Source organism: Neopelma chrysocephalum, unplaced genomic scaffold, assembly GCF_003984885.1.
Source record: "Neopelma chrysocephalum unplaced genomic scaffold, ASM398488v2 Primary Assembly neopelma1_24, whole genome shotgun sequence".
Taxonomy (NCBI): domain Eukaryota; kingdom Metazoa; phylum Chordata; class Aves; order Passeriformes; family Pipridae; genus Neopelma; species Neopelma chrysocephalum.
In genome coordinates, this window is record NW_020897693.1 from 10,466,040 (window position 1) to 10,490,431 (window position 24,392).

At 42.0% G+C, this 24,392-nt stretch overlaps 1 protein-coding gene across 2 annotated transcripts in view; it reads right to left on the reverse strand.

Moving 5' to 3' along the window:
• TSPAN4 (tetraspanin 4) overlaps positions 1–24,392 on the reverse strand; it is a 430,627-nt gene that overhangs the window by 351,565 nt on the left and 54,670 nt on the right. Inside the window, exons 2-3 of one of the 2 annotated variants that reach the window (XM_027702921.1) lie at positions 11,399–11,492; positions 9,145–9,263 (exon numbers count right to left, since the gene is read on the reverse strand). The gene's annotated coding sequence lies outside the window, so the exon portion shown is untranslated. The remainder of the gene's footprint in view (positions 1–9,144; positions 9,264–11,398; positions 11,493–24,392) is intronic. The other variant, XM_027702902.1, reaches the window with a different exon arrangement.

The window sequence follows — 24,392 nt, forward strand, 5'->3', positions numbered from 1 at the left end:
CATGTAAGTCATCCTTCCTCCCTTGCATGCCATGTGAATGAATTCATAGCCTTCTAAAACATGCACACAGTAAGACTGCGTCAAGACTATATGACTAAGGTGATGAGGGGAGGGAAGGGGAGAAAAGTAACATGAAAACTAGGTTCAGTTACTGGAACTCCAACAGTGTCTCTTAAAACGACTGTAGAACACAGAGGGAAGGGAAGGGGAAAAAAAGGGGGAGGGGAGCAGAGGGTATGATGCAAGTCTCCATGCACTGTCTTTTGCACTGGCACTGCAGGAATAAAGTTTCTTCTTGAAGCAGTTGCAGTTCAAGCAGACAAAGAACGGTGTGGAAGAGACACAGAGGTGCAAAGTACCTGGGATTTCCACGCCTCTAGCATGAGCAGGGAGAATGGAATCCCATTTTGCCACCCTCTCTGCTCACCTTTCCAGCTAGCCTCAGCACAACTCTTCCCAGAAGGGAACATATGCACACAGCCAGAAGGATCCTGTAGAGCCCCAGAATTTGTGCCTCTCTGCTAGACCTCATCTATACAACAAACATGACTGGAAAGCCTGTGCTTCCTATTGTCACTTCCATCAAGCCCCTGCAACCAGCTTCGTTTTCCTCTGTAAATAGGTTTCATTGCTTCATAAAATGGATGCATTTAGTCATGAATAAAAACCAAAAAGTAACTGGGGAGGGAAGCAATACTCAATGTACCACAGTCAATAAAAGACAGAAGAAAAGAAAAATATTAGCTGGAGAGTTCCAAGAAGGTTAGGGTTACAAAGAAACAAAATATTGGCTCTGACACAGGAAAAAGCTCTTCTGAATACCAATGTGTTCCACAGAGTGACAAAGAAGCTATACCTACCTTAAAGGAGATTAAGTAATATACTGCAGCACCTGAGGAAACAGAGGGAGGTAGAAAAAAAAGGCAAGCAAGCATAAACACAAAGAGAATAAGGCCCCTGAAGTCTGTTTCATATAGCTTCTTCTCCTTCACAGAGGAGATTTATATCTTTTCCTTGGAAATTCAGCATTCAGGAAAGTGGACTTAGTATAACTCCATAATAATACCCTCTTTTCCAGGCCCCAGGAAACTATAATACTGATTTACTGGTCAAAGAAATAAATGTGCCTCAGAGTTCCATACAAGGTCTTTCTGAAGTTAATCCAGCTCTAAGATGGATAAGCAAAAGTGGAAAAATACCACAGAAAGTATTTGTGTAGATAAAAGGAGCTTTCTAAAGGCCAGTGTTCCTGTCATAATGGAATAATTTTCATTCGCTAGATAAAGAGCTGGAGAATAAAAGTAGAAAAAGTTATAGCACACAACTGGCTCCCTTGGTACCAGGACATGTTTGGTGGCTGGGGACTACACTTCATTGAAAACGCCTGATCAGTTAAATTTAAAACTGGAAATATTTCAGACAGGATTCATTTGAGCAAATGTTGAGATCAACATCTGACACTACAGTCAGTGGAGAGAAATAGTCACCTGCAGGGCAGGATTCATCTGTTTCTAAAGCAGTTGGCTAAAACAGGGTCAGATGAACTATGTCCTAAAATATCTCTTTCCCTTTCCTGTCTGGAAGGAGAGTCCGCATAACTCTGTCAGATGCAGGCAGCTAGTCTGTAGGCACCTGAAGCTAATGGTGGACTCATTTCACCATGCATTAAAATGATTGCAGAGATGAGACTCAAGTACACACATAGAGTTTACAGAAATCAATCCACTTTCTTCTCACTGTGACTCACTATATGGAAATCTTACTCTGGAGAACACAAATACAAATCCCAGGCTTCTGTACGGTCCGTGGTACCAATTAAAATGGATCAAAATAACATGTATGATAGTTGCAGAGATAGCCTTTTAAATGCAAGGAAAATGCAAGTGGAAGCAACACTATTCCTGAGCCTACAGATTGATACAAACAGGACTTAATGTGCAAAAGCATTATAGGGAAATTCACAAGACTGACAGTTTTATCAAATAATTCTCCCTTAGATTAATGTCAATAGAGCTGTTCCTGAATTCCTAGTCCTGGGTTTAAATGCAACTTGCAGGAGCAGAGGAGAAGATAAGTTCCAGATTTCTGTTAAAAGCAACTCTTTTTTTTTTTTTTTTTGTTTAAAGCAGTGGACAAGGCAAATGAGTCCTTAAATAGAACTTAATGATGTAGACCACAAATGTCCAAATATAGGGCCTGGCAGAACAGCCCATAAAGCCCTAACTGACTACCCCTAATATAAGTGGAATCCTAAGCTGTTCCCTTACCTCTCTCCTGACAGGTGCTGCTTCGCCCCATAACGCAGATGGCTAGGAGCATTGTTGCAAGAACAGTCCACTTAGCCCACAGTTCCTCTCCCTGTTCACTTGCAAGGGGTTCTCCTGGAAAAGCACAGGCAGGACTGGGTCACCTTCACCATGACACCATCAGCCCACTGCTGGTCACTGTCCTTCTCCACATGCTACTCAGGAAGAGAAATAGCCTGTGCACAAGGATGTTTCCCAAGTTTCACACTTGGGAAACTTTAGCCAGCTACCATAGATAGAGCAACTGCACTGTGTATGCATGAAGTACAGCTCTCACCAGCCTGTAGTATAAACTCTGTGTTCCCTCCACCTCCAAGGTTTAGGCATAGATAGGATGAAGTCTCTACTAAGGCAGGAGCGTTTACTAATGCAGTGGTCAATTATTCCACATAGGCTGAAACCTCTGATCAGGGACCATTTTCTTGTCCTGTAGTTGTACGGTGCTTACACAGCATGAGTTGCCAGTTGGGGCTTGTGAACATGCTGTGGTACAAACAAATAAAATCAGACTTATTCAGACCAAATTCCAAAGCAGAGGCTGCTTGCTTGCCCCCATTCTAGCTTAAATACTGAGGTCTGGGCTAACCTCTCAATTCAGAGTAAACCAGACAATGACCTTCTCTCCTTCGACAAGGAAATATAGCTATGGGGAAGCTGCTTCAGGACTCAAAACAGTGATTTATTGAAACTGAGAGATTACATCTATCATCTCTGCCAGGACACGTGAGAAATTGTCCAATCTTAACCTCCGTTTCAAATGCTAATTACTTTCCAAAACACTAACCTGAAGTTTTCCTAGCTTCCACAGAGGATTAAAAAAAAAACTAACATGTGTAGAGATCTTCATCTTTCCATTTCTAAATTTATATGGATTATGTAATTGCACTTTTAAAGGACTAGAGCAAGTGACTAAAAAAGAAATGCAGAATGAACTAAGAATACTTGTGACAGAGCAGGGAAAGAATACTTTTAAGAGCAGAAGAGCAGTTTCTCCCCCCAAAAAAAACTTGAAAAGAGAAGGTAGAAGACACTACAATTGAATAAATATGTGAAAAATTATTCAAGGACAATGGGATGTATGGCAAGTTATCTTAACAGCTGAGTTTATGATACACTATAAATGATGTAAAGGATGCCAAGAGCACAAGGATGGCTGTCATCTTAGCAAAGATGTATGCACTTAAAGACACATACTTTCTTAACATATATATCTGATAAATCATATACATATAATGACAGTGTAGTCATCAGGAGGGACTCACAGGCATTTTCCAAAGGCAAAAGCTTGTCATTGTGAAAAGATTTATTAATTATTATAAATAAAATTATGATTATCAAAGTTAAATGCCTGGAAATCTTTTTCCAAAATCATTTAGCTCTGGACTAAAACTCCAAGAGGAAATGAAAGAACAAATCATTTTCTCAAGGTAGGATTTCAGTTAAGATTCAGAAAGCAGCTTATATCCACTGGTATTTGCTTTTTTTAAAAAAAGGTATGAGACATTCACTCAACTGACTTTAGGACAAATGTATTTGTATTACTACACCTTTAATGAAGACTTTTGAGTAAGGCCCTGTGAAGCAGAAGAAAAACAGTACTTATGCTGAGTAACACAATGGTTCCCCAGCAGAAGCTCACAGGGCCATGATAAATGTGTGTAGCCTCTCCAATAAGCAAAATTACTGCATTCTGAATGCAAGAACAGTGATGTACGACAAACAAGGAGCTTAGCCTGTCAGAAACTTTGTGTTTGGCAACAGTCAATTGTTCCAAAAATGTAAGAAGCCACTGAATTAGAGTACAATACAAGAGACAGTGTGGAACAAAAACCAGAGACCAGGAGAGCACAAGGAAAAAAAAAAAACAAACAAAACCAAAAAACCCCAAACAAACAAAAACCACAAAACAAACAAACAAAAAATACAAAAAACCAACCAAACCACAGCCTCCCTGACCAGCATCCTAACAAGAGTATTTCCAACAGTGAGAGTGTTAAGCCCTGCCAGATCATCCTTTCAGGTGGCTTTTGGGACACAAGCAGCCCTGTGCTACCATCACGGTAAGCTCAATGGCTAAGCAGTGAGAGAGAGTGTCATCAGAAGGGTTTAGGAAATACAAGAGCTCAGCAGGGCCAGGCACAGTGTCACTGCCCCCAGCTAAAAGGCAGACCCAGGGAGCGGTTGTGCAGTTCACTCACGGACAGGTAGTGTCTGCAGCACAGCCAGGTAACAAACCCTGATGCTGGGCACAGCAGGCTATGCCTTGCTCACAACCACATCCCACTGGTGTTCGGTGCCAGCAGAAGGAAAACAGCACTACACCAAACAGTGGGAGAAATCCCTCAAATCTTCATGATATACAAAGCCTGAAGGGATGCGCATTACAGAAAGATTTAGTTTGCTGGCATGAAATCAAATGTGTAAACCCAAGATTATTCACAAAGATCAAGACAACCTTCAAAGAAACCAGAAATCCAGGGGGAAGCAAAGTATTTCCAAGTAGATCCACTTTTCTCACACAAGCCAGAGAATCTCAGAGAGAGGGTCATAAATAATGGACTTTATTTTCATTCCTTGCATATACTCTTGCTGGTGCAATGCCCAGTGTTATCTGAAGATGGAAGTTGATAGTGAGCTATTTTTGGATGTTCAAACATACCTTAGAAGGGACTTTTTCTTGGAATACGAGTGTTCGGTTTCTGAAATACAAACCATTGTAATTAACTGATTGCTTTACATAGTCTACAAGTACAAGAGCATTTTAAGAAAAATCGTATTTCTGATAATAAAAGCCTCTGTAAACTAACAAAGAAAGGCATATCAAGATGCAGTGACTGAAGGCAGCCTATTCAAATTAAGGTACCTAGTTAAACATCAAAGTAACTAATCATTGACAGAACTCTCCTAGAGCAGAAGGAGTCACCATTACTTAATGTCTTCAAAGTAAGACCAGAGGATTCTTCTTAAATACATATATGATTGTGCTTAAGTCACAGTTAATGGTTAGATGCTGAAATGAGCATTAATGAAAGCAGCCATTTCACAGACACGCTTATTGTGAGCAGTTCTGGTCACAGCAAAATTCAAAGACGATTTATAATAATAAATAATAATGGCCAGTCTTCGCGAACGAAGATTTGGGGAGAGGTCTTTTACCTTTCCGGCCTGCGCAATGGATTTTTTAGGTGAGACACAGCCTGCGCTGAACTGAGCCCACCCTTTAATCCTAAGGTTCATCTGCCGGGGCCAAGCAAGCTTGGACAATGGCAGTGAGGTCCTCAGGACGTAGGTTTGTTTAGAGTGTCCTTCTCATAGATGGATGGCCACACAGGGCTAACGACCTCCATCAGGCCAGGAGACCGGGGATTCGAACCCGTGGTCGCAGCAGTGAAAGTCCTGCACGCTAACCACTAGACGATTTACTGAACTGAGAACAGGTTCACAAGAGTGCTGGTAAGAACAAGAGCCCTATCTCAGGAAAGTTTGATTCATTTAAGCTGGCAAAACACAGCACAATAGAGGACAGAATCACTGCCTGCAAATACACTTGAGGAGAGGAGCTGCAAGAAATGAGAACAGACATTTAAACCATAGGATTTGCTTGGTAGAGAAAGGAGATATACCTACCACAGATGCTTCTCAGCTGGAGGTCAGAGAAATCCGAGTATGAAGTAGCTGGGATCTGGAGCAGCCTCCCAGTGGGAGAAGTGGAAGAGGAGAAGAAAACAGATAAAGAGAGAAACTGAGAGTCCACAGAAATGGCTCCTGCCCCATGTTGATGCCTCAGCAGCGGGGAGTCTTCCCCAGGACTAAGGCTTGGAAAGTCAGGTTGCCCTTTCCAGCTCTGAGCTCATACACAGAGTTCAATAACTCAGTAACCAGTTATTACTGGAAGAGAAATAATTATGTGTTCTGTGGTTTTTTCCTGTGTATTTCTGAAACAGAAAAGTTTTTATTTTCTTTAGATGCAAATATTACCGTTGTTTTTCATCAGTTCTCCAACAGTCCAAGAAAACACACAGCAGGAGCAACACATGGCAAGAAGAGATAATTTAAGATCTAATCTTGAGTAACCTGTGCAGTCAGACAGGACAGCATGAGCAGCTCTACACTCCACCACCAAAGGTGGACTTCACAGATGTTACATTTTCAAGATCCTTCAGCTCTTATCAACAGGGGGGAGGGAAAACTAACAGGCACTGAAGAACCAACATCAAAGCACAAGAGATTCAAAAAGCAGCAGTGCTCTGCAGTGGCCAGGCAGCACTAGCTCCTGGGTTATCAGTCCATCTCAAAGTATGAAGTATGTATCCTTCTTTCTACAGACTAGATCCACAGGCCCTGGATTCAGCCACCCTTTCTGCAGCACACTTAACTCAGTAACCAAGTGAAAGTTAAAGCCAAAGTCACATCAGCCTAGTAAGGAAGCTGTTTGAGTTGTTCTTGTTCTCTCTACTTCAGAACCAGCTTACCATAAAACCCTCAAAACACACATACAGGGACTCAGGAGAGCCAGGTTACTGTCCTGACAGTTCACCCTAAGCAAAAGTCATAAGCTTTCCATAACCACTTCATTGTTGCAGAGGCCCTCACTCTCCCCCTCTGTATACAAAGCTTCCCCTTTTTGGAACGTGTAAAGAGACTCAAAACTGTAGTGTGAAAACAAAATCGTGTGTTAGTGATCTTTAAACTGACTTAATGAAGCAGTTTCAATTCCACCCTTCCTTCCTTCCAACTCCACCCTCCTCTTCAAGAGGGAAATTTGTTTGGGTTAATATGGAGGGGAAAAAAGCAAGCTAAAAATAGCCTCCTTTTGCCTTAAAAAAGTTAAAGCTATGAATAAACAGCCTGAAACAGGAATGCAGCTAATCTGCCCACCAAATTCCTACAGTGTTTTCTTGTCCAGCTTTTCAAAACATTTTCATAAGGATCAAACACAGAGACTTACATCTGCAGAGTCAGTGGTATCCCAGAACGGCCTGCTTCCATGCAGGTAAGGTAACTGGTTTCGGCATGACGAGGGATGGTTTATGAGAATGGATGAACCAAGGATATAGTCTATGACTGCTAAGTACTAGAATATTTGAGCAATCTTCTTGTATCAGGGTAATAAATATAAAAAAAAAAAATAAGAAAAATGCACCAAGAGAACACAAAAACATTTCTCGTTTCCCTTTACTGTGCAACAGACAAACTGCATTATCTCCTAAAAATCTACCTTGCCAGTGAAAAGCATTCACACTGTTATCTCTGTCTTAGGCCCAAGTCGCATCGGTCCCTGACAGCAACAGCTGTCAACACTGAAAGAGCAGGGTGATCAGCCATCCTTTTCACCCTGGGCTGGGAGCCAAAGCAAGGTCGGCTTATGCATTTGCAGTGCAAAGCCAAACAACTCTTTATTCTGTTCCCTATGCTATGCCATTAGCAAGCAAGAAGATCAACCCCAGGGGCTATCCTTGCAATCTGAATATTTGAACTCAAACTTGATTTTACCCTATTCCCTTTCCACTGTATCACCAGTGAGCTTCAGGTAATGCCATAAGAGTCACGTGTACCATCCTATCGATGCATACAGAAGCCTCTTGGCAGAGTCACCTTTCATTCCCAGCTTCCCATAGCACCAGGCATCAGAGCATGCTACTGTGAGTGCTACAGACACTGCTATGATACCTGATAGGAGTTACATTTTTTAAAAGAAAACCATCTCCCTCCTCTTACAGCAGATGAGTCCTCTGAAAGGAGAAAGGAAACGTCTCACTTTCATCTCAGAGTTCAGAGGGAATGTTTTATAGCTGTCAATCCTATCAAGGTCTTATTCATTGACACACCAGGGATAGCAACTGTTTTGAGGTAGGCTGTGCAGCCATGAAATAGCCAGGTTCTGAAAAGAGCTTTGCCTGGTGACATTTGGAAAGCTAGGTAAAAGACTTTTCTGTGACCCTAAAGTAAATGTTGAAAGCCAACATGCAACAAGCAGGCCAGATGAGTTAAGCAGATGTGACTACACAAGGCAAAACCACATGAGGAACAAAGCAGCATCTGCTACTGAAATCCCAGGTGAGGAACGTGAACCCAAATTGTCTGTAGCCTCTGGTGTCCCAGGTCCAAGAAAGCACTGTCATTCAGAGAGGTGATACACACTCAGTGATCAGAGTGGGACAGCGGATGCTGGGATCTCACTCTCACACCTCAGTATCACTGCCATGGTATTCAACCCTGCATTCCCCATCTACACACAGTACTCATCATCTCATTTTGACTGCTAAAAAGACCTCAGGAATACTATTCATGCTGCACAGAAATATTAGAGAAAGACGTTCTGTTTACCCTCAGTTCCTATCCAAAGTGTCCTTTACAGACAGAAAACTGGCACAGAGTTCTGTATCATACTACTGATATAATGATACTATTCGGAATTCTCAGAGAGAATGTGCAAGTGGATCAGGTAGCTGAAACTGGACTTGCAGTGCTCTAAACCAGCTACCAGACCATTCTTCCAACAGGCGTATCCGCCAGCACACATTTGTGCCTCTTACTCACAAAGTCTAGTGGCTCAACCAAAGAACAAGCAAGTCAGAGCAGAAAGTGCAGGGTGGTGTGGGTCAAGAAAGAAACTGCATCAGCAGGGCTCCAGCATCCACTCTGCATCCAGCATTGCACCAGGGATGACCTGCTCTGCACAGAGCCTTGATCAAGCAGGTACAACTGCAGACTCCTGCCTTCTCATGGGTGCAGTAGCCAAATGTCGTAGCACACAAAAGGTGTTTGACATCACTAATCTCCAACCTCATCTTTTGTTGCCAGCTAGTTTTAGCAGATCCAAGTGGAGGTGGCTTACCCAGGTTCAACAGGGATTCAGCTTTCCCAGGGTTCTGTAAAGAATCAGAAGGGAACAGACATCGACTCAGGAGAAACAGAAAGCAGATTTAAGTGCATGGAAACAATCCCCCTTTTGATCTGAAAGCAAAAAAAAAATCAAAAAACCAGCCTAGGATGTTTCTTTGCAGAAACACAAAGTCTAGGGCTCCTTTACACTCAGCTCAGTGTATCTCAGATTGTGCATACAGTCACTCCTCCCAGTGACAAGCCTGTACTCTTAAGAAAACACCCACAATCACTACAAATTATTTGTCAGGAATACTAATTGATATAAACCAGAATGTCTTTGCCTCAGTAAAATCAATAGATTCTGCCAAGTATCTATCCACACACCAACAAGCTGCTCCTTTGAGCAGTGTTGTGCATCAGCTGATACAGGAACATCTCACTTAAATCCCTTCTCCTACCTGCATTGTATGCAGCCAAAATTCATTGTCCACAGTAAGATTCACCCATCCATCCATCCATCAGGGAAAATGTCTGCAGACAGGTTCAAGTATATAAGTGTTTAACAGGGGAAAGGCTGGGCGGGAAGACAGGACAGGGTACCATAGGCAAGCTCTGTGACAAGATCATGCTTCCTTCAGCAGAGGCAAAGCTTGCTCGCAGGTTTACTAGAGAACCTCAGAGGAGAGTACAGAGACTGATCTCTCCACAGCTCTTTAGCTTTTTCTGTGATTAAATCAGTTACTTCTGCACAATCAGAAGGAAGGAAGGGCCAAGCTAACTACCTCATATGATGCTGACATCTCCATTGCACCAGCACCAAGTGCTTTGTACTTGGTTACAGAGAAAGGAGAATTCAAAGAGTTAAGAAATCTCAATTACAATTATCAGGAAGAACAGTGGTACAACCGTGGCCCTGATCAATATTCCTAATACAGAAACTACGCATCTCAGGGCATGTCTGCAGCACTGGAAGCAGTCTTCCAGCTGAGCAGTTGTTTTTTCCTTCAACTCAGCCTCACTTTTAACCACTCTTGATTAAAACGATTACTTTCACTCAATATTCAATTTCTGACAGGTAATATTCTCTACATATGTTGCATGCTGGCTCCATCCTTCCAGGCAAAACACAACAGCTCCCTAAAAGCAAACTTTTTTATTTTTCAAGTCATGTATAATTTATGCATCCACGATACTGACATTGGCTGGAGATACACATTGTGCCAAAATCATCTCTTATAAGCTTTTAACAGATTTGGGGGGGCATTTTCCTTAACCACTTATGGGTTTTTTTGTTCATTTAGTCCTCATGTTTTCGTCAAAGCGAACACTTGCACATGCATAGATGTGCTCCTGCCCTTCCAGTCTTGCAGACAGATTCTGCACAAGACATACACAGTTGACATATTCAGCTCTCCCAACGAGGTAAATAACTGTCTGAAAACCAGAGATAGCTTTGCAAGCAATTGTTCCACCATTGTTGTAAACGGTGCAAAATATTAAAATACTACAATCACCTGAGTGTGTTTTACTGAGTTATTGGCAGAGGAGTCATAGGCAAGTTACAGGGACGTTCACAGATAGCTACCAGGAGTAGGAAGCATTTTCTTCACTGCACTTCCTTTAGGCAGAAACTAAATGAGGGAATGAGGATTTTCAAGAGTTTTCATCTGGTATCCAAACAGCACTGAATTAGGTACCTTTCTTATACTGCTGAGAAAATTCCACTATCTCATTTTAAGAGTATATCTAGGAATAGACTCAGGAACATTCCAGCACTGAGTCACCTTCTCTTTTCACCTACCACTGCTGTGACTAGATGCCACACAGGTATGATGTGTTTGCTTCTGGCACTCTGAACAAGTAAGGAAGTTTAATCTTCTTTGCCCAAGCAATACTTTTCTTGCCTTTTTTTATTTAAGTAAGTTTTTCTTTCTGAAGCCATTCTCAGGAACAAAATATTTTGTTCAACTCTCAACTTGGCTATTGGATGAATAACCAGAACACCCACTCAAAGCACAAAGTCTTTGATCATCCCCCCTACAAGGTATGCAGGTGGCCAGAAGAGTTTGCAGTGATGAGCTTCCAGCATGAGCTTTTGGGGAGTGGGAGGTGTATGTATCCACGTGGCCAGGGATTCATAAATCAAAGCTTTTTGCAGTAGTAAGTGAACTGACAAAGTATAAATATAGACAAATATAATAATCACAGATTCCAGCGAACAAACCCTCACTGGAGAAAACAGAGTGTGTGTAGGAGAAACTCACTGTAATTGGTGGTTTTGCAGATGACACGGGAGATGCAGTTGGAAGGAGATCTTGAGCTCTCACAGCAATAACAGCTGGCCCTTCAATGACACCACTGCAAGACACAAAACAACAGATTCATGAGTAAAACAGGCAGGTGGTGATCAGGAGTCACTTCATAAACAAACTGTTCAATAGAGGATTAATGCTCCCTGCTTCACTATCCCCTTCCCCTCCTCTCTGTACTTTCCTACACACTCCTCAACCTCAATGGAGTTTGTTATTAAAATGAAACTCAGGTCACCAAATAAATATTGACTTAATGGAGAAAATCTCTTCTTGCACATTTCCAATACAGAATTAAAAAAAAAAATTAAAAAGAGGTGACTTTTTGACATTGAATCCCCTTATGAAATAACAATGTAAGAATGAATATACAATGGCAACAGACTAAGGTGTGCTGGGCATGCAGAGAAAAGTCCAAGTGTGTCTACAGAACAGCACCACATAATTTATGGTCCACTAGCAGCCTAAGAAACAAGCTTTGTGGGTCCTAGGGAATAACGCACAGAGAGCATTATTCAGAAGAGAGCATGGGTTTATGTTTCCTATACAGGGAGAAGGTCATGGCAAGGAAGAGTAAAATTAGTAAAAATTTCTAAACATTCAAGTTTCTGAGGCTGGCAAATGCCAACGAAGCAAGCTCAGCTGGTGGCAGCAGTTAATGCAACAAATATCCACAAATCCAGCACCTTCTGCTGGTAAAACTTCACCAAGTGACGCTGCACAGGGAGAAGTAAGTTTATAGCTATATTCTATGCAAAGCAACATCCAAATGCATGATCAGCCAATGTGTAACTTTTTAGCCCTACCTACAGAAGTGGCAGTAAGGTCTGAGGTGCTGATAAACCTTTTTGAAAAGAACAACCCCTTCCTTTTCCATTGCAGCTTTATCATTATAATGGATAATGAATTTCACCACCATTTTGTGACACAAGATTTTTGTTAATGTATACATTTCCTTAGCATTAAGTTTGGAACTACAGATAGATTTTATAGTTAAGCACAATGGAATTAGCCCCACTGTAAATTACTGAGGGTTAAAAAGCTGACCCCTACAAAAGAACTGTTACATCCTTACTGACCACACGCAAACAAGACAGCACTTTATCTACCCACTTGAAAGACGTTTGGTCTGTAGATGAACTGTGCCTGGCTTGCCATAGGGTAACTCCTAGGATTTTTTGTGTTTGTTTGTTTTAATTTTGCTATTTCAGGTGCTTAATGACACTAATTTCCAGATGGTCTAGAAACCTAACACACCAGCAAGCAGACTATATCCCTATTACGCGCAGCAGTGCTGTTGTCTGATGTTTTACTGTCACATAAATCAAGTTGGCCCCAAAGAGGCATCAGGAATGCATTCCCTAAGCACTGTTTTATTTTGATTTTTCTAAAACAAAGAACTAAGGAAGTAGGTATCAAGTGTTTCTTTAGACGAATGAGCTGCCTGATGATTTTTAGATTTGTTTTTTTATCCTAAACTTGACAAATACCATAAGCAACATCACCTTTTAAGGCAAAAGGCAGCTGAAAGCAAAATCCTTCTTTTAAGCCAGAGTGACTCATAACAGCAAAGATTCTTCCTAGAAAAACAAACTCAATCATGAACTAAGAACAAGCTAGAAGCCTTAGTGATAACAATTCAAACAAATCCTTTTTTTTCCCCCATGACTTTTGTGGACTAGATTGGCTGGTTCAAGCAGGTGCTCTCGGCTACTGCAAAAAAGAAAACGAGCTAGACAGATCACTGGCCTGACCCAGTCTTATCATTCATTTGCATCCCTAGAAAGTACAGTAAACACAACACAGATGCACAGGAACACATTTCATGCCTTATCTTTTCTACAGGAATGCAGGAGGAAGTATGTATCTGAAGCTGTATCTACACTGCAGTCACACATGCTTTCAACACAGCTGACAATCAGCTCAAGAGATAAGGTAGAGAAGATGCAGAAGCACTCACACATCTGCCTCCAGCGAGCCCCTGTAGTTGTGCATAACCCAGTTTGCCATGTCTTCATCAGGCCTGTTAACAAGGCTAATGAAACCCAGGTCACATAGGGCTGTTCACACTGCAATCCTGCCTCCTGAAACTGGGGTTGTTGCTGCCATCACAAGTAGCAGTATTACAGTAATGAGAGGATGTGATCTCGGTAGGCTGCATCTAAATCTACTCCTCAAATCTAGAAGACATCTCAAATCCTCCTCTTTGAGTAGTACCATAGTCATTGCACAGACTTCCCTTAATCTGTCCAACATGTGATCCCAGGCAACTACATTTTCAGCAAAGAAGGTGCTGACACCACCAGCAGAGAGACCAGGGCTCCGCTTCCCTCTCCACAATGACCTGTATAACCCCAGGCAAAACATTTTGTCTGCTTGACCCCCACTTCCATTCTCAGGTTGATTTTTTTTTGTCTCCTCTTTTGACCAGGGACCATCTTTTACAAGATGTTTATGTCTATTTATTATGTATTGCTAAGCACAAGGAGGCCTTTAAGCATTAAGTTTAATAACAACAGGAACCTCAGCTGCAGCGTAACTCCAGTCAGAGCTACAAGGCCTCCCTCAAACCCAGATACACCAGACATCCTGCTCTAGAGACCAGAGGCATGTGTTTAATCTTTCTGTCCTGGCTTGTGTTAAATGCTTCCCAGCTCTCTGGCATGTCCCACACCACCTGGAGTCCATCTAAAAAACTCTCTGACAACTTCCGACCACTTAGGAGATTCTTTTTTTTCAGACTAACTTCACAGGTTCTTAAGGGGGGAAACTACAGCTTAGCAAGAGCAGGTGAATTGAGTCCTAATGCCTAAATTCAAACTATCTGATGAAAGATCTGTCACAGACAGCTCAGCTTTACAGGAACTTGGGACACCCCGAGTTACACAAGAGTCCTGCTCTCTGATTTCTTGCTTTGAAATACCTCTCCTTGCTCTCCCTACTCCTGCATTCCTTCTTGGGCACTCCTGTCTAAGATAGATCAAGGTGACTTTCTGGTGTAACCCAGGAGAGGTGTTAATTTGGGCTTATATTTAACTAACGGGACACCGCTCAGTGCTCTAGTACTTTTCCAGAGCTTGCTGCTACATCATAGCATCACAGAATGGTTGTGTTGGAAGAGACGCCAAACTGCCTGCCATGGGCAGAGACACCTTCCACTAGACCAGGTCGCTCACGGCCCCATCCAACCTGGCTTTGAACACTTCCAGAGACAGGGCATCCACAGTTTCTCTGGACAACCTGTTCCAGTGTCTCACCATCCTCACAGTAAAGAATTTCTTCCAAATATCCAATGGAAATCTACCCTCTTTCAGTTTAAAACCATTGCACCTCATTCTACCACTACACTCCCTGACAAAGATTTCATCCTTGTCTTTCCTGTAGGCTCTCTTTAAAGTACTGGAAGGTCACTATAAATTCTCCCCGGAGCCTTCTCTTCTCCAGGCTGAAAAACCCCAACACTGTCAGCCTGTCCTCATAGGACAGGTGCTCCAGGCCTCTGGTCACCTTTGTGGCCCCCCTCTGGACCCTCTATCAGGTCCACATCCTTCTATGTTGTGGGCCCCAGAGCTGGACACAGTACTCCAGGTGGGGTCTCATGAGAGTGGAGCAGAGGGGTAGAACCACCTCCCTTGACTTGCAGGCCACGCTATTTTTGATGCAGCCCAGGATACGGCTGTTTTTCTGGGCTGTGAGCACACATTCCTTTTCTTCATCCACCAGTACCCTCCCAAGTTCTTCTCCTTAGGGCTGCTCTCGGTCCACTGTTGCCCAGCCCATATTTGTGTTTGGAAATTGCCCCAACCCATGTGCAGGACTCCAGCCTGGGAGTATCCCTCAGGATGGCATCCCTTCCCTCCAGCGTTGTCAACCACACCACACAGCTTGGTGTCATCAAACTTTCACTCAATCCCACTGTCCATGTCACCAACAAAGACGTTTACTAACAGTGGTCCCAACGATATGCTAAATTTGCCTGAGTTTTCATTCTTCTGAGCTCAGTCAATTTTTTTTTCTTCCCCTTAAATCAGAAAACAGCTTCACCTTTTGAGGCAAGACCCATACTGCATACAGAGCTGCAGCCATCTGGGCAGCAATCCCAAGAAACTGAATCCTTATCAACAAAGACATCATCAATAGCATTTGATGGTGACCCTAAAAAGGTGGAAAGGCTTTGCTGTGTGGGTCTTCCCATGAGGCATTACAACATGGCCTCTTTTTGACAGTGTTCACATAGATACCCAGGGCTAGATATCACCAGGGACAGCGGGAAGCAGGGAACTGTCCCAATTTCTGTCACAACAGCACACAGGGCAAATATCTGTAGTACAACTCAACTTCCCTGTCTTGAAGAGAATACACAAATTCTAGTGCCACACAGATTAGGCATAGCAACCTTCATCAGTGGCAAGGGGTATTTTTCAGTCTCTGCTCTGACTTCGACTACTGCAACTACTTCAGGAAATTTAATGACTGCCTGTACTCTGCTTGCATTAGCACACAGTGCCTATAACAAAAAAAAAGCTATTCTCTGAAGTCCTACTACACACAAGAGGCAATTGAAAATATATTTTAAAGCAGACATGAGTACTGCTTGCTCGTTTTTAAGAGAAAAAATACCAAAAAAAAATGTCAGCAAGTTTCTTCTCTCTACCACCACCCACCAGTCTCCTACCTATCCCTTCTTTATGTTTGTTTTTTTTTTTAAATTAATGTATTTTTTGCCCACATGCTCTCCCCTCAAACAAAACTCTACTTGACAACTTGCAACTACTGGAAATCTCTTCCCTCAATTTCTATTGCTTGATGCAAGACATCTTCGCATCCTCAGAAAAGACTACAACTCTCCTGCTGTGACCCTACCCATCACCATGTATTCAAAACCCAGCAAAACTGCCAGGTAAGCTATCTCCAGCTGATATCTTAAATATATGTTATATATACATATATATATATAAGGCATAGGGGAATATATAAATAGTTATTCCCTTCCAACTCCTATCTTAGGATTTTCTGAACTCTATACTATTCTTATCTTTCTTACATCAGCATTAACCCCGACAACCATATTCCTGCAACATTATTTCACTCTTGTCTCTGGAAACCACTGGATTGATTTTGCTACTGGAGTTACCCTTTACTATGTCCAGAATATGCAACTGCAGCATGCCTACATGGATCAGTTCTTAAACTGATGAGCACATGTAACTTCTACTACAGTTAGTGCAAACAGCAGATTGTTGCTCAGGCACTCTGCCCTAAACATCCACTTGCACTCTGCATCCCTCCTGTGAGCTTGACAAGGCTTTGTTAAATATTTGCATCCTGTGTTTCTGCTTGCAAAGGCATCTGTGCTCAGCACTTAGCACTGACAGGCTGGAAGATCTGTGATCCTCCTCTGGCTGTTCCCAAGCCTCAGTCTAACTGGTAAGAAAGTCCCCTCTTCTCATGCAGAGGAGCTTTTCATTTTTATCACTTTCATTCCCAACTGCAGAGAAAAAAGATGAGGCTTTAAGGTCTTACATGCCCTAGGCACTCTAGATGGAATAACCAACATGAACAACCCATCTTTTGGCTAGGATGAGAGGTCCCAGTGCGTTCTAAGGCAGTTACTCCTCAAAGCAAGTAAACCTACAAAGGAGGCTGAAACACAGCTGACTCCTGAAGGCCTCTCTGCATTAACCACTGCTTTCCAGTATTACTAGATCCCAAGATCCCAATTTTCAGTATTACTAGACCCCAAGACGTCTGCGGGACATGCTACACCTCAGAGAGCACAGGAACAGCTCCCATGACAGCTCCTTCTGCCAGAAGGGAGAGGCTGCCTGAGGATGACGGTTCATTCATAATTCAGATACTATTATGATCTGCACTAATAATGTAGTAGTTCCAATATTCATAATTAAAGTGATTAGAAGTTCAAAACATGAAATCATTATTAAGGTCAGCAGCTTTAAACTTGGGTTTCCATTTTTAGCTGTTAAGCCTTAAAAACAAGGGCTGATTCTCTCTGACTAGTAACTATGAAAACATATAGATGTTTAGATTAAAATACCCCATACACTGAAGTTCAGCGTGCAAATTTGTTAAGGCAGATACATCACCATTCATTTATGTACAAAGATATGCAATAAATAATACATTTATTCAAATTTCATTTTTTCCTGTTTGATAAGAATGAATGATGGATTTGCCTTTTACTAAAGTTGGGGTGAGTTTTTTTGTTTGTTTCTTCTTTTGTTTTATTGTCATTTTTTGTTTGTTTGTTTGTTTAACTTCGAGTGTCCTTGAAGGAAAACTGATGTTAAGGTAACTTCCCTGTCTGACCACCCTGGAGCCACTGTCAGTCACACTCCCACACCACCCCAGACTTTCACTGCTGGGACCGAAGCCCCTTCACATCGGGCAGCTCCAGTGACCCAATGAGTGCCCCACTTGACTCCCTGCACACCCCACACTCACAGTCACACAAGTTTCCCTCACTGGCTCAGCCCTAGGTTTCCCACAGCAGAGTCCCAGATGCCTGGTTCCTTTAAGTCATTTAATCGTGGTTCAGTAACACAGAAACAGCTCCAGCTGGTGCCTCTGGGGAGGGACCCCCTTCAAAGGAATCCCCGGGATTTTGTACCCTCACGGTCCCTGTGTCCATTCCAATTTGGTCTGGGGTATTCTCATTGTTTATTTGGGTTCTACAGAGTCTCTGGGTGACTGGCCACTCCTGCACCCACCCCCCCGCCAGTGCCACAGGATCCTGTGCCCTTCATCGGCTCCAGGTCACAGCCCCTTGCCCAGTGGTCCCACCATTTCCCTCCACTCAGAGTACAACCTGTAGCTCACACTGCAGCTGCATATCCAGCTGGGTGTATACCTCAACAACTGAAACCCAATAAAATCTGCAGAAGTAGCATTTAATTACTACCTAAACTGCCCCAAACTTGATGACTCACCAAGAGAATAAAGTACATTTAACAAACTTTGCATTTTAAATTGTTTTTAAAATAGCATTATCTATAATGAAAGAAAGTAAGGAAAAGTGGTTGGTTCTACCACAATAAAGAGAATATCTCACCATCCCTGCTTCAGTCTTTCCTGAATCCCTCCCTGGCCTAAGCTATATGGGATTCTCAATACCCAATCAGTCTCACAACTTCACAAGTTGTGGAACTGCTATTGGTGTAGAACTTAAATGACAAATATTCTCCCTAAACCTACAGAATAGACTATTGCTCTCACAGATTATCCTGGCACTGCAATGAACTCTTTTTCCAGACAATTAGGCCATTGATTTCCTGTGGTCTGAGCACCTTTAAAGCCCTAGCCAAACCTGCACTGGTAAATACTTCTTAAGTGCTATTAAATAGTTAGGGAAAATTTAAATCTTGACCTGATTTGTAATTCTTTCAAATTCACCATTGAAGAGGTTTCTTTTCAGAGAATACATTTAATTGTGTATCTATGATCATACACACACACAAATACAGACAAAGCACTGTTTAAATGCATTGATTCCAGTACTCATCCAGTGATTCTTAAAACCGTTCCAGGGCTTTCAGAAACACAGGGTGTTTTTAAAATATAATGGGTACTTAGCTCCTGAAATATTCCTAGTGAACATAGCCAACTATCTCCCACTGTAAGCCTTTAAACAGAGGTCGGAGGTATTTTCTAAAGGAGTTATTCCAATTCCCAAAGAGCTGATACATCTATTAGAGCATCCCAATATTGCACACATTTGTCCCTCTTGTCATCCTTATAAGCCTAAGAAGGACTATCCTTCCCATGCTGTGATTGGTATGGACCTGAGACAGTATGAGCATGGCAAAACCAGCAACAGCAGGATCCTCCCCACTCTCCAAGCTCTTTCTGAGCAAGGGTAACAACAACACTGCCTGAGCTCACTGATAGTTTACTAGCTAGGTCTGGGGTCCCACCACACTCTTTCAGAGATGTTCGTGGCATGACATTGAGTCACAGCAGCACTTCAAGACATCCTGAGATCATTCACAACACTTGACATCATGCAGGAAAACAGAAGTGACCTTCCCAAGGAGTCTGCTGCAGAGCTGGGAGACAAACAAAGTGCACCATGTTCCCAGTGAGCACCCAGCTCCACAGGGAGTGATGGCCAAGTAAATGTCATCCCACAGGCATGCCCTGAGCAAACACGCAGAAGCACCTGTGGAGGAGCAAGGTAAGACAGGAAAATCAGCCACTGTAGGCAAAGGAAATTTTGATGGTAGCAACAACAATTTACATGTCACTTAATTTCCTACCTCAATCAGTAAAGTGAATTTTTCTAGTGCTGTAATATCTGCAAAGTACTCACTTATCTTTTTTTTTTTTATTTAAAGCTTTTCAGCTTTTTCTTTTAAGCTAGTGACTTTAAACAACTGTTACCTCAATTTTGTTGCTGTGGATACACCAAGACACATATTTTGGTCCCAGAAAATCTCCAAGGCAGTAAACTACATCATACAATTTTTACCACAGTATTTCCAGGGACACACCTATCCTATCTTTGCCCTTTGTAGTAACTTCACGGAGGTTAAACCAACACATTCCCAATTTTAAGGCAAGTTTAGGTCCTTTGCTCTCCTAAACCAACCATCCAAAATACACAAACCAAGTAAGTTTTCCATTTCGGATTGCAGCAATTCCCTCTGCTCTGATCTTCCATCTGGCCACAGAGTAACTGGATCTGGCCACAGGCCCCCGTGCTGGCAGGGCAGCACAGCGTTGCTGCGAGCACATCAGCCAGCCATTACAAATAACACTGGCTGGGCCAGAATCGCTGCAGCTATGGCAGCATTTCATGGTAAGTAAAGAACTACTGTGCAGTAATTTCAGAGCACTGGTGTTTGGCAACAGTGAGAGCACTGAATGTGACTTAGTCAGGGGGTGAAGTAAAGCACAGCGCAGATCCATCTGGGCCAGGACAGCAGCATTCACATTGTTCAAAGAGTTCTTCACTGTGACAAGTGCTGCTCTAAGCAACTTTCTGACAGTCTTAACTGCTGGATTCCCCCACAGACTTGCAGGTCCATGTTCCCATCTGTCTGGGGTGAGCATTCACATTCAGTTTGCTTCCATGCAAACCCTGTTAGACACACAATCACTCTCCTCTCCTGCCACAGAGCATCCCCAGGACTTCACAGCCCACTGCCCTACCCTTATCAAGTGGTGCAAAATTTTGGATGATTTGGGTAACAGTCTCAAACACACAGACCCAGCGAAAAGATGAAAGGCTTATTATAGGATAACTGTACAAAATGCATTGAAAATTTATTTGTGATTCGTATAGAAATCAAAATATCACCTTTCAGGCAGGATCAACTGCAGTTTATAACCCACGCTTATTTGCACAGTTTACAAAGCATCTAAACCAGTATCTAGGTACTAGTTACCTACACCAAAAGTACTAAACAACTATACACATTGCTGGTACCTCAAAAATCTTCCCTCTGGAGAAGGATTTAAGAAATTCATTTAATGGGATCGTTAGCACTATTAGGCCTCAGGAAAACCAAAGACATCTCATGAAGAATGTGTTTGCTTTAAGTTCCACTGCAGAAATGTAGGTTGGCTTAAACTACTGCAAATATTTTGGAATATTTTATACTCAGTCAGGAAACACTACATGGCTTCAGAATCAACATCTTTAAATTATTTAAAGATTTTTCAAAAGTTTTGTGCAGAGTCAGTTACAGTAATGCCACATTGCACCACAGAGGTTAAAGCAACTTGACAGCAGATGCAGTTCTCTACCTCCTTTCCTGATCCCTATTATACAGGCAAAGCAGTTACCTACAGGGCTCCAGTCTTCACTTCTCTGCTCTTGAGTCCTCACATACAATAGAGACAACATTCCAACTAATTGGTCCATCTTGCAAACAAAACCTGCCCTTTGAGTCCATCTCTCACAATACCTGTTCACTATGTTTAACTCAGAAAATTTCTGGTTTTGTTTGAGGCAGACTGGGCAGTACAGCATACAAATAACTACTTGCCTATACTTAACAAAAACAGGGGAAAACAGGAAAAGATACATATATCATATATCCATAAAAATATGACCAAAAAAGTGCTAAGCTCCATACAAGTCTATCATAAGACAAAGCTTCTGAAATTTATAGAAGACAAAATCATGTTGGAGCTTCTGAAATTTATAGAAGACAAAAAGCATCCACACCAAAAAAACCCCAAACTTAAAGCATTTCACTTCGATTGTCCTTCTGTCTTGCAGTTTGCTACAATCTCACAAGAGCTGGTCAAGTAGATTAAATGCTACAGGTGGAGATTAAACTTGCAGGGATAACAGTTGTTCACTGGCCACTAGTACTCTAATAGCATTATGGCTGACCAGCATATTTCTTGTTAGAATCACACCAGGCCCACAGGTCAGTAACAATGGGGATGTCTATCTTTACCTCTCCCAGCAGTTTCTGCCATCTGCCTTTGCTTTTCCATCTCACCTTCAGCCTGGCACAGTCTAAAACTACTCTCTAGTTTATAGTTCATACACATATTGTTACTCATTTTGTACAACTAGTGCTGTACTCTACTGTAATCTCAATACTTGACTGATGCTCATCCATTACTACACTAGAATGCATTACTCTAATGAAAAATGTCTCTTAACACAGAACCCAAAGCAAGCAGGCCCCTTACAGAAATGCCTGCTTATACAGCACTGTAAGCAACTGGGGTTGTCTGAAGACCATGAGTTAGCTGGTCCCTCTCCTAAGCAGATGACCAACAAAAGCACACATTTAATTTTCAACTATAAGAAATGCTGCTGCTGCTACCTACAGTGAGACTGCACTAAAGAAATATGCTGTAGCTGTATCAAAACTTTGTATCACTTAAGATATAAGTAAACTCCTGCTATGAAGATAACATCCTCTCACTTCTGATCTGCTTTAACATCAGGCAGTTCATGAGAGGATAAGGCAGAAGGATGATACCTCACAGCTGGATGGGAACAAAAGCCGAAAGTCAGCCATAGGAAGTCAAGCAAAATTCTGGAGCTGGCTGGAAGCAATTCCTCATTATGGACAGATTGTGAAATGTAAGCTCATACAAGTTGCTCATGTTCTACAGAGCAGGAGAGATGCTTAAGAAACAACACCCAAACTTAGAAATACAAGTTTTTTCTTGTAACTGGTCCATGCTTTCCACAATATTCCAATACCATAATATTCCCAACACTAAGCTAGGCACACAATTTCATCTCTAACGAAGAGAAAACCATCCCCTTTCTACACCTTAATCACTCAATGTAGGTGATCAATTCGTATGAAAGTCCCCCCAATTCCACTGGAGCAAGGTCAGTTGCTACTGATTAACGATCTGGCTCAACATATCCAAGGAACTGACGCACTTATTAGTTACCTAAACAGCAGGATATTACAGTAAATTATGACAGCTGCTGTGTGTAGTTTTTCAAAACCATTTTCTATACCTTTAAATACAGCCAGCATTGGAGATGTCCTTTACTAGAAAAAAAAAAAAGTCTATAGATCAGTACTCTATAGAGTCCAGCAGTCTGTAAGTGTTACTTGCCAACATTTACAAAGCAGGGATGCACATAGTGTAAAGGCTTTGCTAACACCAATCTACATGTACTGCTTTCAGTAAAAGTAGACAAAACCATCCTCCTCTCATCATCCTCAAAGTAAAGCCTGACATCCTCCCTGCCCTACCTCCTCTATGAACCACCCAGTTCTTTCTGCCATTATAATGTTGCATTTCTCTCATTTTAAAAAAGTACACTAATAAAGGCAGAGCTTGAATTCATGAGGAAAGTTTTCCTACACCTTCTAAAATCTCTCCGAATCTAAATATTTAAAAACGTTCTGTAACGTTCCTTTATACAAATACCTCTTTACAGCCCTCAAAAATGTCACTCCAACTCTCTGCTTCTTCTAGTCTCTCCAATATCCATCCTGCTGTACTTACTGAAGAGTTGGCACAAGGGAGCAGACAGGACAAGATAGCTTGGGCCCCTTCACCTCCTGTGCATTTGCACAATGTGCATTGTTCCTGCCTCACAGACATCACAATTTAAACAGATGAGGCTGGGAGAAAAGAAAAGCAATTTACCTCATTTATAGGTTTTCAGGACACTAAGAACTTTGTTCACAATCACACAAAGAAATTTATGGGAGAAATAAGAACTGAACTCATACATCTCAATTCATTAGTATGACTCTAACAACATCTTTCCTTTCAAGAGCAGTGTGCCCAGTCATTTCTCACCATGAGAGGTCAGGAAGGACTTCAGCTGCAGACAGACATTTTCTCTCATTCTCCCCAACCTGAGCAAAAGCGATCATGTTTTTTTGGACTTCATTAGTTGAATGCACACACATGAACAGTTACAGCAAAAAAATGTTAATGCAACAAATAAGGTATGTCCTATTTGTACTGATAACAGTTCTCTGGAGTCCTGTAAGAAATAGCCTCACAAAAACACACCAGTGGAGTCCCAAACTCAGTTCCCTTACTCTGCCTCGCGAATAACTAGATTTGGATGTATAACAACACCTTGAACCTTAGGCACATATAAGAAAGAGGACTAGGGAAAATAATTCCTGTAGACCCATTCATTTTGGAAACTCCTTTAGTTGGGTCTGCAAGGTAAAATAAACTAATAGTCTACAGGTTCAGTGGAGAAGAAAACACCAGCCAGGGAGAGGGGGTGGGGCAAGTGGGAGAAGTATACAGCAAAACAAGCTGAGAAAGCCCTGCTTTTATCCCCTTATGGAAGCTACCTGAAAGGAGGCCAAGGCTGATACCTTTTTGAGTAGAAGCAGCAAGCAGGAAAAGAACAGGAGACTGAAGCCCACTGCCACTTTGTTATAATGCTGATGGAACACAGCAGGATGCTGGTCTTGCCACCACAGGACAGCTCTTCTTATCCTGTGCTCTCATAGCAGGAAAACAACTT